At 35.9% G+C, this 16,749-nt stretch overlaps 1 long non-coding RNA gene and 1 pseudogene across 1 annotated transcript in view; one reads left to right on the top strand and one right to left on the bottom strand.

Moving 5' to 3' along the window:
* The first annotated feature begins 1,281 nt into the window (after positions 1-1,281).
* Positions 1,282-2,421, top strand: LOC138148085 (LIM/homeobox protein Lhx8 pseudogene; annotated as a pseudogene).
* Positions 2,422-13,423: 11,002 nt separating this feature from the next.
* LOC138148164 (uncharacterized) overlaps positions 13,424-16,749 on the bottom strand; it is a 136,064-nt gene continuing 132,738 nt past the window's right edge. The window contains exon 4 of the long non-coding RNA XR_011164988.1: positions 13,424-14,010. This is a non-coding gene — a long non-coding RNA (uncharacterized lncRNA). The remainder of the gene's footprint in view (positions 14,011-16,749) is intronic.

The raw sequence follows: 16,749 nt of genomic DNA on the forward strand, positions 1-16,749 counted from the left end.
CAACTATGAGAACAATTTACATGGTGACTACAGTAATGAAAAGGAAAACAACTTTGAAAGACTTCAGAACTCTCATCAAATTCAGTGACTAATTATGACTTCAAAAAAATGGTGACAAAATGCCTTTTGGCATACATTGAACTAATGGAACATTCATTGTAAGAAATGGCCTATGTGTTGATTTGTTTTGCTTAACTACATTAATTGTTATGTTACTAGGGAAGGCTTCTATTCATAGGGGTATAGGAAAAGAGTTGATATGGCAATATTAGTTGGTAGTGATTGAGATGCCAAAAAAGAAATAAAAGTTCATCAATGAAATATATTTTAAATCCACAGAAGTTAAAAAAAAAAAAAAAGGAGGGTAGGGAGGAATGGGGCACAAGAAAACATGGCAATATTATTACTACTTTGTTAAATTTAATATATTCTCTTGTGAAACAAACCTCACAGAATTTCATACCAAACCCTCTTTGTTCTTTGTAAATTGAAGTGTTTTGTTGACGGTTGCTAAGTTTATAAGAAAAAAAATATCTTTCAAACAAATATTTTGAGTCAGATTCATTTGATAGTTCAGTAATAAAAGACATCTCCCCCCACCTTCCACCAATATAATGCCTCTTACTGGAATTGCAAATCCTCAAGTTGTAATTAAAAAGAACTGCTACAAATTTTTCATATTCCAATAAAATAAAGTGAGAAACTAATATCTTAATATATTCAGGACCATAAAAGAAAATTTCTTGGGAGAAAAAAACCCACAAAATTAAATTTCTGAAATACGATTTCTATATGAAACACTAATAAAATATGCTTCCTTAAAACTGCATAGTTAAATACCCAACCAATCACAACATTATTATAGTTCAAGTGAATGAGGTAATATATCCAGGCCTTACTATATCTAGTATATAGTAAGAAGAGAGGTCTTATCATATTTTGTGGCACAATAAGGCATTGCAAGGTAAGATAATATGTGTAAAGCACTTTGCAAACCTTATAGGCCTATACAAATTGTAGTTGTCATTTTTATTTGTCAGGGCCACTTACTGAGGAAGCATTTAGACTGAAAGTGTTTACTTTTACTTAACAGGTTAACAATTGAAAAACAACTCTCCAAGGGGAGATGCCATGTTTACTTTAATGGTTAGAAAATTAAAACCATATTTTATTCTAATGCAGAAAAAATAATCTTTTCTAGGTCTGCTGCTACTGGCTAAAAGTTAGATATTTAAGAACAATGCTGTGCTTATGTATCACCCCCCCCCCCCCCCAGTGAGCATGCCCCGGATGCTCTGCTTCCTCCGTCAGGTGAGCCCCGAGGGCGCAGCAGACGAGGACTCTTGCTCCTCCTTGGCCCCCCTGTCGCCGTCCTTGTCGCTGCGGTCCATGGCCTCCGCCCCCAGCTGCTCCCCAGCCAAATGCGTGTCCAGCAGCTGCGGCCTGGAGATCATGGACAAGTACCTGCTCAAGGTGAATGACCTATGTTGGCATGTCCACTGTCTCTCATGCAGTGTCTGCTGGACCTCCTTAGGAAGGCACACTAGCTGTTACATTAAAGATAAAGACATTTTCTTCAAACTTGATTATTTCAGAAGATACGGAACCTGCTGTTCTCGCTGTGGAATGCACATCCACTCCACTGACTGGGTCCGGAGGGCCAAGGGGAACGTCTATCACTTGGCCTTGCTTTGTGTCTTTCTCCTGCAAGAGAAAGCTCTCTACTGGAGAGGAGTCTGCTTTGGTTGAAGAGAAAGTCCTCTGTAGAGTACATTATGACTGCATGATGGACAGTTTAAAGAGAGAAGTTGAAAATGGGAATGGAATTAGCGTGGAAGGTGCCCTGCTCACTGAACAAGACGTCAATCAGCCAAGAGAGCTCGCACCAGCTTTACAGCCAATCAGCTCTAGGACATGTAGGCCCAGTTTGCTTAGGACAACAACCTAGACACCCAGATGCTTCAGAAACTTGCAGAAAGAACAGGCTTGAGCAGAAGAATTATCCAGTTTGGTTCCAAAATTGCAGAGCTCACCATAAGAAACACGTTAGCCCCAATCATTCTTCCACAGCTCCAGTGATGGCGGTTCAGCCTTCACAGCTGTCTCCCCCATGTTAGAAAAAAATGGCTTATTCTGCCTGTGTGCCCCAAGACGGGACGATGTTGACGGCCCTGCACAGTTATATGGACACTCATTCACCGACAGCCCTCGGACTCCAGGCCTTGTTACTCCACTCGATGACACAGCTACCAATAAGTCATACCTAACTTCTTTGTTTCAGGGATAGAAATTCTGAAGGATATAATCTGAAGTCATTTATTATATACTAAATATCATTGAAAAATGTTAATGTTAATTTTTAATTTAACATCCAAAGCATCTTCAAGATCATTTTGTTGCCCAGGTATGTACATAGAGTTGGCCTGCAAGACACTTTTGTAAATTCTTCCTTTTCCTAAAAAAGAAAATGTTTACAACAAAAAAAAATGCTCTCAATTACTATTAATTAGAGGAATGCAAAGTAAAACAACTCTGAGGTACCACCTCACTCCTATAAGATTGGCTAATATGACCAAAAAAATGTTGAATGTTGGAGGGAAGAAAATTGGAACAATAATACACTATTGGTGGAGTTGTGAATTGATCCAACCATTCTGGAGAGTAATTTGAAACTATGCTTATAATACATACCCTCTGATCCAGCAATACAACTGCTAGGTCAACATCGCAAAGATATCCCCAAAAAGGGAAAAGGATATATTTGTACAAAAATATTATAGCAACTCTTTTTGTGGTGGCTAAAAATTGGAAATCAAAGGAATGTCCATCATGCTTTATCAAGTTATGGTATATGATTATAATTGAATACTATCATGCTATAAGAAATGACAAGCAAGATGATTTCAGAAAAACCTGGAAAGACTTATATGAACTGATGCATAGTGACGTGAACAGAACCAGGACAATGTTGTACATAGTAAGAGCAATATTGTTTAATGAAGAACTGTGAATGATTTAGCTATCCTCAGCAATATAATGATCCAAGACAATTTGAAAGGATTAATAATGAAGCATACTATCTACCTCCACGGGGGAAAAATGATATTGTTTGAATACAGAGTAAAGCATGCTATTTTTTCATTTTTCTTTCTTCATTATTTTTCTTTTATTCAAGTCTTCTTAAACAAAATGGCTAATATGGAAATGTTTTACATAATTGCACATGTATAACCTATATCTGATTGCTTACCATCTTGAGTAGGGGCAGAGAGAGAATTTGGAACTAAAAACTTTTTTAAAATGTTAAAAATTGTTTTAAATGTTTAAAAAAACATTTTTCTCAAGAAGAGAGGTCTTATCATATTTTGTGGCACAATAAGACATTGCAAGTTAAGATAATATGTGTAAAGCACTTTGCAAACCTCAAAGGCCTATGTAAATGGTGGGGGGAATAACATATTGTAGCACCAACACAATACACACAACACCAACAGTGACTGTAAATATGCCAGTATAGTGTGCAATAACATAATATAACAGACTCTCCCTATAGAAGATAAAAGCAAAACATTTATTCAGACACCAGAAAACCAAATCTCTACACCAGGAAACTGAATCCATCATAGCAACATAGAAATTAATACTCCACAACAGAGCAATAGACCACACCATCCTTTAACCTTCCCACAAACCAACTCAAGCCTAGCTGTCACAGCAGGTGGCAAACAACAAACATTTGCTCATAAGCCTGTCTCCTTGCCTGAGTGTCCTCTTCTCCCTCTGTCTCTAGCTGCTCTGACTCCTAGCTTCATGTGGGCTCTGCTCAACCTTTCAACAAACTCCTCCCACCACAGGCTGTATGTGATTACATTCAGCCTATTAGGGGGCAGCGTATATCTTCAAAGCGGGGAAAAGTCTTCAAATTCCCATTACCACTACAAATATATATTTAAAAAAAGAAATAAAGAACAACTTAGATGATTGGTGTGGAGGGGGAGAGAAGTGTCAGATGACAGAAGCAAAGAAACCAAAGAGACTAATAAATAGTATCAATAGACCAGTCTTAAAATCAGAGCACTATAATGCCATACCATAGTATTAGAGAGCTTGAAAAGACTAGAAAAACAATTTAAATGGTTATGAAGTCTTTATATTTATACTTGGGTATTGTTTGACCTTTGAGCTTTTAGTATGTAGGAAGAAGAAGAGATATATATTGTTGCTTATCAACCTGCACATTTAGGCCAAATTTGTATTTACACTGTCAGTATTGGAAAGCAAGTGACAAAATGTTTAATACACAATTGGTTTTTGTTTCTTTGTTTATGGTATGGTGAATACTATAAAATCCTCACAGCACTGCAAGAGAAGGAAAAGACAGCCTTTGTCTGCCCAACAGGATTCTACTATAATGCCACCCAAGAAATCTGGGAAGAAGCCTAACTTTTTTTAAAAACTGATGAAGAAGGCAATTTGAGACATGAATTACATGGATGTTTTGGAATGAGTAGATGACCTCATGATCATTTGAAAGACATTAGAAGAACATGAAAAAAAGACTAATGACAGCTGGATGACATTCTGAAATTGTCATTTGCCAAGTACCAGTTTTGCAGCAGTTCTCATCACTTGACTATGTAGATTGCAGTGTCTCAAAAAGGCATGAACATTTATCCAGAGAAGACAAAAGAACCACTAGGTGGATACATCCAAAGAATCTTCATGAACTAAAGTTTACCTAGGATTTTGTGACTATGATCAAAAATTTGTAAAAAAAAAAAATTATGCTTTAATTTTGGTTTATGCATATAGAATGAGTCACGTATTTAGAGATATTTGACTACAAGTAATTATTACCAAGGAGTATTTTATTAAGATAAAGAAACTAAGGGGAGACATCAGAAAAAAATTAAAGAATCATGCTTTTATTGCCACCCTACAATTGAATTTGTACATATATAATTGGGAAGAAAAGAACAAGAGAAGAAGAAAGCAAAATGTGACCAGAACTTTTCAATATCATTTAGAATTCATTGGGATAAGAAATATGAACATGCTCTTAAAAGACTTGGTAAACTGGGACGGCTAGGTGAATAAGAGTGTCAGTGAGTAAGAGTGAGTAAGAGTGCCAGCCCTGGAGTCGGAAGGACCCAGGATCGGTTTCAGCCTCAGATACTTAACACCCACACACAAAAAAAAAAACTGACCGTGTAACCTTGGGCAAGTTACTTAACCCCAATTGCTTTAATAAAAAAAAAAAAAAGACTTGGTAAACTGCTTCAGAGATACACCAATGTTGATTTCTGTAGAGAGAAGCAAGTTTTTTTTTTTTTCTATGCACTTACGTTTGCCAAAAAGGCTTGAGGACAATTTAGTACCAAGAGAATGATGTTCACCAGAAACCTACTACATATGCCAAGCAAATATGTGAGACATATCATCTTATATGAGAATTGTAGTACTTTTCTTTGAAGTGAGGTATTGTTGGGGATTTCCAAAACTATATATAGAAGTTTACTGACAGATTTTGTATAGCTTAAAGTTATATTTTTATTGTGTTTATTGTCTTCATGACAAGGGTAAAAGGACTCTATACAATTAAGCATATTTTTTCCCCCTGTAAAGTCTCAGCTCCATTATGTCAGGGTCATATGACTGGAGTTCACTGAAATATAGAAAGTTTATGGAAGAATGGGAATTTTCCTAAGTTGAAGACAGGGCCTAACAGGTGATTTCTGATTGAGTAAATTTATAGAAATACATACCACCTAGATAGCAAATGGGTACTATCCTGCAGAAAAAAGAAGTTTGAAGATACAAGATTCATAACTCTGAGAACCACAGAAAGCTCAGTATTTACTTAGCACATCCACTCAGCATGGTAGACATACAACCATCAGGGATCCGGCATGGGGCCACTCAGCTCTGTATCCTTCGTATTGAATAGGATCATAATAGTAGTCTTACTAGTATCTAGTGGCTAAAATAATATGCAAAGTTATCCAGGTATTATTGCTTTATCTGCATATGGCATGTTTCTGCATGTAATGCATGCATTTAGTCACTGAATGGAAGCTCTTATATAGAGAGAAAGAAAGAGAGAAGGAAAGGAAGGAAGGAAGGAAGGAAGGAAGGAAGGAAGGAAGGAAGGAAGGAAGGAAGGAAGGAAGGAAGGAAGGAAGGAAGGAAGGAAGGAAAAGGGAACTGCTAGGCTTCAGCTACAGAGGGATGGTACAAAAAAAGAGAGAAGGAAATAGGTCACAGGAAGCACAGAGAAGTAATACATAGAAGGAGGAATGGTGGGTATTTCTCTTTGCATTTGAACCTGCCCTTGAGTCCACTGCACCATTCCATCAGTGATAAGCTACCAAGAGTAATCAGGATCCCATGTAGTCCAGCTGATGAATCTATTGAACCATAAAACTGCTGAAAAGTGGGATTGGAAATCCTAATCAATGACAAAATCATGAGCAATGAAAATGGCTGGAAGAGAAATCAGTGCCCTGGGCTTTTAATTCCTTGTTAACTAGATATTTTCCCTATCTGACAGATGTTTGCTAACTTTCAACACTTAGCTTTCCCACCAGAGATAAGGAAGGCATGTATTTTTTGTCCTGAGGTCATACCAGGAATCAGTTGGGACAGCAACCCTCCTCAGGGGAGAGGTTCTTATGTCCCTCTGGGTCTAAAAGGAACAATACTGACACAGCTGTGTTTATTCATTGAGGTTAGTTCTCACACAGTAGAAGAATATAACTGAACCTGTCATAAAACCTTGGAGTTTCATCGCTGGTTCAAAGTGAAGTCCACTTAAACTGGTCTTACACAGGACACCCCTCTAATGGAGGTGAAGTACGACAATGCAACAGAGTCCTGCACCCCATGCCAACAAAGGGTCCCCTGTAATTTCCTTCTGACCAGCAGTCTTAGCCCCTTATTGTCTTTGGGCTGAGAGCTAATATAGAGCAGCTGATAACCACCACCCCCCATCCCACCTCTGCCGCACCCAACAAGGTCTACTGCTAGCTCGCCTGGGTGGCCTGCTCTGGATTGCACTCAACTCTTACTCTACTGAGAAAGACCTTTCCTGTTGAACCTCTAAGTTGTCTTAGATTGAAAAATTGTTTCATCCTGAATTTATGTTGGCTCTGTCACTCCAAGATTCATTTTTAGGCATAATTTTAAGTTTGTTTTGGGGAAAATTTGGTAGAACTCAGGTATCCCTGTCATCTTGGCTCTACCTACTGCTGGATTTTTTCAAAGTAAATAGTAAATTCAAATATTATTTTTTAAACTGTGCAATAAAAATTACATTTAATATAAAAGCCTAGGGAGAGATAGATTCAAAATTAATTGGAAACTAACTAATCCTAAAGAATGAGTGGGTCAAAGAACAAATTATAGAAACAATCAGTAATTTCATCAAAGAGAATAACAACAATTAGACAATATACCAAAATTTATACAGCCAAAGCAGTACTTAAGTGACATTTTGTATCTTTAAACAGTTAAATCAATACAATAGAGAAATAGTAGATCAATGAACTGAGCATGAAACAAAAAAGAAAGAGAGAGAGAAAGAGAGAGAGAGAAAGAGAGAGAGAAAGAAAACAAATTTTAAAATCCTCAACTAAATACCAAAGTAGAAATCCTGAAAATCAAAGAAGAAATTAATAAAATTGAAAGTAAGAAACCATTGAATTAATAAAAAAAACTAAGAACTCATTTTATGAAGAAAAAATAAAATAGGTAAACTATTGATTAATTTGATTTTAAGAAAGAAAGAAGAAAACTAAATGATCAGTATCAAAAATAAAGAAGATGAATTCACCATCAATGAAGAGGAAATTAAAGCAGTTATTAGGAGCTATTCTGCTCAAAAGTGTGTTGATAAATCTGACAATCTAAGTGAAATGGAGGAATAATCACAAAAAAATGTAAATGGCTCAGATGAACAGAAAAGGAAATAAAATATCCAAATAACCCCAACCTAAGAAAAATAATCCCCAGGACCAGATGGATAAACAAGTGGATTCTACCAAACATTAAAGAACAAGTAATTCGCATGCTATATAAACTATTTGAAAAAAAGAGGCAAAGGAGTCCTACTAAATTCTTTTTATGACAGAAAGATGGTGCTTATACCTAAACCAGGAAGAGCAAAAACAGAGAAAGAAAACTATAGATAATAAGGAAACAAAACTATCATTCTTTGGAGATGATATGATGGTATACTTAGAGAATCCTAGAGAATCAACCAAAAAATAATTGAAATAATTAATAACTTCAGTCAAGTTGCAGGATCTAAAATAAGTCCACATAAATCATCAGTAACTTTGTATATCACCAACAAAGTCACAAAGCCAAAAATAGAAAGAGAAATTCCATTTAAAATAACATGTAGACAACAGCAAAATTTATGTAGACAACATTAAAATTTATGTAGGCAACATAAAATACTTGGGAGTTTACCTGCCAAGACTAACCCAGGAAATATACAAACATAATTATAAAATACTTTTTATATAAATTGACATCTAAACAATTGGAAAAATATTAATTGCCAGTGGGTGGACTATGCAAATATAAAAATTATAATTCTACACAAATTAATTTACTTATTCAGTACCATACCAATGAAACTACAAAAAAAAAAAAACTAGAGCTAGAAAAAATAGTAACAAATTTTATCTGGGAGAATAAAAGGTAAAGAATATCAAGAGAATCGATGAAAAGAAAAGTGTGAAGGAAGGTGGCCTAGCAGTACCAAATCTCAAACTGTATTAGATATATATAATCCTAAAAACAATTTGGTACTGGCTAAGAAATAGAGTGGTGGATCAATGGAATAGATTAGGTACTCTATACACAGTAGTCAATGACCATAGAAATCTAGTGTTTCATAAACCCATAGACCCAAGTTTTGGGGACAAAAACTCACTATTCCACAAAAACTGCTGGAAAAAAACTAGAAAGCAATTTGACATAAACTAGGTATAGACCAACATCTCATATCATATAATAAGATTAGGTCAAAATGGATATGTAATTTAGACATAAAGAGTTATACCATAAGCAAAAAAAATAGGGTAGTGTGGAATAGTTTGCCTGTCAGATTTATGGATAAGGTGAGGATTTATTACCAAACAAGAGATAGTGAACATTACAGAATAAAAAAATGCATAATTTTGATTACATTCAATTAAAAAAGGTTTTACCAGTGTTGTCAAGATAGAGGAGTAGAAACAGGACGTCTGGGGGGCTCTGGCTTCCACCTCCCCCAATTCATGTACAAGGGGACTCTGAACAAACTTTGGAGTTACAGAACCCACAAAATGACACAGAAAAGCTAACCTCCCACTGAGGACAGCCCGGCCAGCAAGGAATCTGCAAGTGCAATGCTCTGGGAGCCGAGCCCAGCCCCACATGAGCCAGAGGTTTTAACCCCAGGGTGGGCCTGACCAACAACCAGCTGGAGGGACTCCAGATCACCAGCAGCTGTGGCCTTTCCAGAATTATCAACACATAGATGTTAAGGACAAAGTGAGAGGTCAGTGCAGTGTGGACTTTGGGATCCAGTAGTTGGGAGTTCAGTCAGCCTCTGCCCCTGGGGTGGGAAGCCGCTGAGGAGCCATGGCCAGGGGCAAGGCAGCCACCCACACATGGCAGCTTAAGCTCCTGGCCTTCAGAGTGTAGGGGGACCAAGCAACCAGTCTGAGGGGTAATCGCTCTTGCTTTAACCTGCTTGGATCTGGATTGCGGTCAAGGGTGGAGGTCCTGGGGTGTGCCAACAGCTTGCCAGAGCATGTGGAGGCTTCAGAGAGGGTACCCAACTAATACATTTGGCAGCTTAGAAAACCCCAGCATTTGGGACAAAGTTCCCCTGCCTGGTGACAGAGTCCTACTACGGCAAAAAGCCCAGGGGTCAAGTGATTGAGTGGCAACATGAGCAAACAAGGGAAGCAAAGTTAACAGACCAATGCAAATTTACACTCCTATTTTGGTGACAAAAAGGATCAAAGCATGGAACAGGAGGAAGACTGTGAAGTCAGAACTCCTGCACCAAAAGCTTCCCAGAAAAATACAAGCTGGTTACAGGCCATAGAGGACCTTAAGAAACAAGTAGGAGAAGTGGAGGAAAAATTGGGAAGAGAAAGGAGAATGATGCAAGAAAATAATGAAATGAGAGTCAACAACCTGACTGAAGAAAATAATACCTTAAAAAATAGACTAACCCAATTGGCAAAAGAGGCTCAAAAAGGCAATGAGGAGAAGAATGCCTTAAAAAGCCAAATTTGCCAGATAGAAAAAGAATCTCAAAAGTTCACTGAGGAGAATCATTCCTTCAGCATTAGATTGGAGCAAATGGAAGCTAGTGACTTTATGAGAAATCAAGATGCTGTTAGACAGATCCAAACAAATGAAAGAATAGAAGGCAATGTGAAATATCTCATTGGAAAAACCACTGACCTGGAAAACAGATCCAGGAGAGATCATTTAAAAATTATTGTACTACCTGAAAGCTATGATCAAAGTAAGAACCTAGAAATCGTCCTCCAAGAAATTCTCAAGGAAAACTGCCCTGATGTTTTAGAACCAGAGGGCAAAATGAGGTTGAAAGAATCCACTGATCACCTCCTGAAAAAGATCCCAAAAAGAAAATTCCTAGGAATATTATAGCCAGTTCTGAAATTCCCAGATCAAGGAGAGAATATTACAAGCATCCAGGAAGAAACAATTTGAATATTGTGGAAACACACTCAGGATAACACAGGATCTGGCAGCTTCTACACTGAGGGATCAAAGGGTTTGGAATATGATATTCCAGAGGGCAAAGGAGCTGGGATTAAAACCAAGAATCACCTACCCAGCAAAACTGAGTATCATGTTTCAGAGGAAAATATGGTCATTCAGTGGAATAGAGGACTTTCAAGTATTCTTGAAGAAAAAACCAGAGTTGAATAGAAAATTTGACAGTGAGATACAAGAAGCAAGAGAAGCATGAAAAGGGGAAAAGAAATCATAAGGAACTTATCAAAGTTGAACTGTTTACATTCCTACATGGAAAAATGATAATTGTAACTGATGAAACTTTTCTCAGTATGAAAATAGTTGAAGGGAATATAAATATATATATATATATATATATATATATATATATATGTCTATATAGGAGGGTATATGGGCATATGAGTACATATGTGAATGTGTGTATATATGTTTACAGGTATACGTAGAGGGCACAAGACCAATTTAATAGGAAAGGATAATACTTAAAAGGTGAAATTAAGAGGTGAGAGAGGAATATAATGAGAGGAGATTGAGAGAGACAGAATGGGTAAACTATCTCATGTAGAAGAGGCAAGGAAAAATGGTTACAATGGAGGGGAAGAACAGGAAGGCAAAAGGGAATGGGTTGACCTTATTCTCATTGAATTTGGCTCAGGGAGGGAATGACATGCACACTAAATAGGGTATCTCACCCTACAGTCGAGTAAGGGGAAAGGGGATGAGAGGGGGGATGATGGAAGGGAGGGCAGGCTGGGGGGGAGGGAAGTTGTAAGCACCCACTTTTGAAAAGGGAGAGGATCAAAGTAGAGAATAGAACAAGTGGGAGGAGGTAGGATAGGAGGGAGGGAAATATAGTCAGTCTTTTACAATATATCCACTATGGTAATGTTTTACTTAGCTACACATGTACAACCTATACTGAATTGCTTATCTTCCCAGTAAGGGTGGGTGACAAGGGAGGAAGGGAATGGATCTGGAATTCAAAGTTTTAAAATCAAATGTTTAAATATATTATTATTATTATTAATACCACTTTACATGCAATTGGGAAATAAGATATACAGGTACTAGAGCATAGAGATCCACCATGCCCTACTGGAAAAGTTGAAGGAAGAATGAGAGAAGATATGGGAGAGAACAGATTGGAGGAGGTGATCCTGTGGGACTGCTATTTTGGAGAAGTGGGTAGGGGGAAAACAGGGAGAAAATTTGTAACTCCAAATCTGGAGGAAATGAATGATGTAAACCAAGAGTTAATAAAGCATTTGAAAAAAATAAATAAAAATAAAAAGGTTTTAGCACAAATAAAACATAAAAACCATAATGAGGAGGAAAGAAGAAAACTGGCGGAAATTTTTTACATCAAGTTTCTCTGTTTAAGGCCATGTCTCTCAAATATGTAGAGAGCTGAGTAGAATTTACTATAACACAAGTCATTCTCCAATTGATAAATGGTCAAAGGATGTGAACAGGCAGTTTTAAGAAATCAAAGCTATCTATAGTCACATGAAAAAAAATTCCCTAAATCAGTATTTTTTTTTTTTGCTTTTTGGAGGGCAATTGGGGTTAAGTAACTTGCCCAAGGTCACACGGCTAGTTTGTGTGTGTGTGTGTGTGTGTGTGTGTGTGTGTGTGTATGTGTGTGTGTGTTAAGTGTCTGAGGCTGGATCTTAACTCAGGTCCTTCTGACTCCGGGGCAGGTGCTCTACTTACTGGGCCACCTAGCCGCCCCCCTAAATCACTATTGATTAGAGAAATGCAAATTATAACAACTCTCACGTACCACCTCATACATATCAGATTGACTAACCTGATAGAAAAGGAAAATGACAAATGTTGGAGGAGATGTGAAAAAATTGTGGCATTAATGCATTGTTGATGGAGTTGTTAAGTGACCCAACCATTCTCAAGAGCGATTTAGAGCTATGTGTAAAGAGCTATAAAACTGCGCATGCCCTTTGACTCTGCAATATCACTACTAGGTCTATATCCCAAAAGATCAAAGAAAAGGAAAATAAAATTAATTTGTATAAAAATATTTATAGCAGGGGCAGCTAGGTGGCTCAGTGAATAGAGCACCGGTCCTGGAGTCAGGAGGACCTGAGTTCAAATTTGTCCTCAGATACTTAACACTTACCCATGTGACCTTGAGCAAGTCACTTACCCCCAATTGCCCAACCTTCCCCCTTCAAAAAGCAAATATATATATATACATCAGCTCTTTTGTGGTGGCATAGAATTGGAAATTGAGGGGATGTCCATCAATTGAAGAATGGCTGAACGAGTTCTAGTACATGATTGTGATAAAATACTATTGTGTTTAAGAGATGATGAGCAGGATGTTTTCAGAAAAAACTGGAAAGACTTACATGAACTGATGCAAAATGAAGTAAACAGAACCCGGAGAACATTGTTCACTGTATCAGCAATATTATCCAATGATCAACTGTGAATGACTTTAGCTATTCTCAGCAATAAAATGATCCAAGACAATTCTGATGGACTTATAATGAAAAATGATATCCATCTTCAGAGGAAGAACTTATGAATTCTCAGTGCAGATTGAAGTATATTTTTTACTTTTTTTTTGGAGGTGGGGCTTGGGGTTTTTTTTTGGTCTGTTTCCTTTTTGCATCATGGATAATATGAAAATATGACTTGCACAAATGCACACGTATAATCTACATCTAATTGCTTACTTCTCAAGAAGGGGTTAGAGAAAGGATGATGGGAGAGAATTTGGAACCCAAAATTTTAGAAAATGAAAACTAAAAATTGTTTTTACGTGTAATTTGGAAAAAATAAAATATAAAAATTTTCACCCAAAACAAAAAATGAGCAGAATAAATTAAGATTCGCGGTTTCGTATACAGTCCTTATTCTAAATTCTGCTTTGTATATCAAAACATTATTTTTCTGATGTTTGTTAAATTCAGAATTTTTAGAAATCTTAAAAGAAATTCCTCATCTTGTACTCTTCATAGAACCTCTCTGTTTACACTAAAACTTTATGAAACTCCAACTTCTGTCTTGTTTTCTGCTTAAAACAGAAAGTGAAGTTCTTTATACCACTGAAAGATGTGATCACCCAGCACAGACACTTCCTTCATGGCAGACAGTGTACTTTGTTCTTCTTTGTTCTTCTCACTAACAGTATTTTTGTCTGTTTTACCATGTCCAAAACTTTCTTAAGAAATAGCATAGCTTGCTTTGTTCTCCCTACAACAGAAAAGAAAGAAAAACCTTTTTTACTGTTTGGTGTCAGTATGATTCCTAAGTTGTTTCATTTCCAAGAAAAAAAACAGGTATTACCTACAATATCACTGAAATAACCTTTTATGGATGGCAGAGTTCTTAAATAAAATAATAAAAACTTCTCTGTAATAGTGGGATGGAGCTTTTAGGGAGGGGTTGAGGTAAAATAAGATATATGCAAAGGTTTTTGTTTTTTTTACTAGTAAATGCAGGACAAGTGAGTGGGACTAGGAAACAAGCAAGGTAGATGAGGGATGATAAAAATATCATCTAAAGGTAAAAGAAAGAAGCTAAACTATTCCTCAATAGAGCTAGTTTTCTCCATAAAATCATCAGTGTTTCTATATAATACTAACAAAAAGCAGGAGAAACAAATGGTAAAATAAATTCCATTCAAAATAATGACAAAAAGCATAAAATATCTGGAAGTGAATTTAATTTTGAGTGTGTGTGTATATATATATACACACACAATTGATATATATTATTTATATATACAATTAATATAAATTCAACTGTAAAAACATTATGGAAATAAAATGAGACAATTAATTGGACAGATAGTTTTTGCTAATGATTAATTTATGCCAATATAATAAAAAAGATACCATGTAGGTTAATTTAATTTAGTTCAGTAACAATCCAATAAGCAAAGAGATAATTTTTGAAACTAGTTAGAATTAAAACAAAATTCATTTGTAAGAATAAACTACCTACAAAAATCATGGGAGAAAGTATAAAGAAAGAGGTCATAGAATTCCTACTATTTTTAAAAAATCTTTAAAGCACTTTAGTGCTAGTTTAAAAACACAAAAGTACATCAGTGAAACATATTAGATAAGTAAAAAATGTTAGAAATCAGAAACAGTAGCTCAATAACACAGATAACTGGAGGAATGGCAAATGTTATTGATAATTCCAATAACAGATAACTGGAGGAATGGTTCCCTTCCTAACAATTCTTCTGGAAAAAGAAAAAGAAAAAAAAAATTGTTAACTACATATTATGTGCCAGGCATTGTGCTAAGTATTTTATAAATATTACCTCATTTGAGACAACAAACCTGTCAGGCTGGCGCTATTATCTATCCCCATTTTGCAAGTGAGGAAATTGAAGCAAGCAAGTTAAAAACCTTGCCCAGAGTCATAGAACTCGCAAGTTTGAGTCCAGATTTGAACTCAGCTTTACTGAATTCAGGTCTAGCTTTCTATGCACTTCACCACAAAATTGGAAAACAATCTGACACAAATTAGTTCTAAACCTTTATATTATACTATATACTATAATAAATTCAGAATGGATTAACAACTTGAATATAAAAAGTCAAAACACTAAAAAGAAAAATTGGGAGAGAACAGTATCAAGCACCTTTCATAGCTATGGATAGGAGGTTTCTTAAAAAGGAAATAGAGGAGATTCTAAAAGATAAAGTGTGGGATTTTGACTTCATGAAATTTAAAAGCTTTCTCACAATTGAGATCACTGAAAATAGAAAAGAGATTGTTAAGTGAAAAAATTATTTGCACCAAGTATCACTAATAAAATTATGATATCCAAAAGATACAGAGAATTTACACAAATATATAGCACCAAGTATCACCTCCCATTAGATAAGTGGTCAAATGATAATAGTAGCTTTCAATAGAAGAATTGCACATTCTAAATTACAATATAAAAATATGCTACAAATTGCTAATAACAAATAAAACAATGAGGATTCACCTCATACCGTGCAAAATCTTGTCAAAGATAACCCCCCACCAATCCCCGCCCCAAAAAAAGGAAATAGGAAGAGTCAAGGTTGTAAAGGCTTTCAGAAGACATACATATTAATAACTTGGTGAAGTTATGAATTGATCTGCTCATTCTGGCTAGTAATTTGGAATTATGTAAGAAAATGACTAAAGTATCCGCATCCATTGACCACTGATTGCCTTACTAGCCACATAACCAAGGAGATCAATGAGAGAAATACAAAGATTCAATATGCTCTAAAAAAGTCCTGGCACTTCTCTTTGTGATAGCAAGGAAGTGGGAACAATGTGGGTACCCATCAATTGGAAACTGGGTGAAAAAACTTTAGTATACAAATGTATAGTAAAATGTTATTTTGCAATAGTAAATGACAAACAGGATTCAGGGAAAAACATGGAAAATTTATATGAACTGAAAAAGATAGAAGAGAGCATTGTATACAATAACTATAGTGATGTAAAGGAAAACTCACTAGAGAGAAGTCTAACCAAAAAATCACAAAAGATGCCAGAGAAAAGATGAGACCTTTCTCTGTGGCAAAGAGTCAGGACAATACCAGGAAAACGTGTGTGTGTGTGTGTGTGTGTGTGTTGTCACTGAATCAAATAATTTGCTTAAATTTTTTTCTTTGTCACAAGGGAGGAATAGATCCAGGGTGGGAAGCCTTGAAATAACTGTGATATAAATTTTAAAAATCAATAAAATGTTTTTTGGTTTTTGTTTTTTTATGAAAAGATGAGGAATCATCTTCTTCCTTTCAAGAGATATGGGAAATTATAGGAGTGGAAATTTTTATACATTGTCATTTGGTTACTTTGTCAGCTGGTTTTGCTTAACTTTAATGATAATTATAATTATAATAGCTAGCATTTATATAATGCTGTAAGGTTTGCAAGGTACTTTACATATACAGCATGTCCCAAAAGTCTTAGTTCATTTTAAAACTA

This window comes from Petaurus breviceps, unplaced genomic scaffold (assembly GCF_028583685.1).
Source record: "Petaurus breviceps papuanus isolate PSGF00001 unplaced genomic scaffold, PetGlider_PUasm1.0 90822, whole genome shotgun sequence".
Classification (NCBI taxonomy): Eukaryota; Metazoa; Chordata; class Mammalia; order Diprotodontia; family Petauridae; genus Petaurus; species Petaurus breviceps.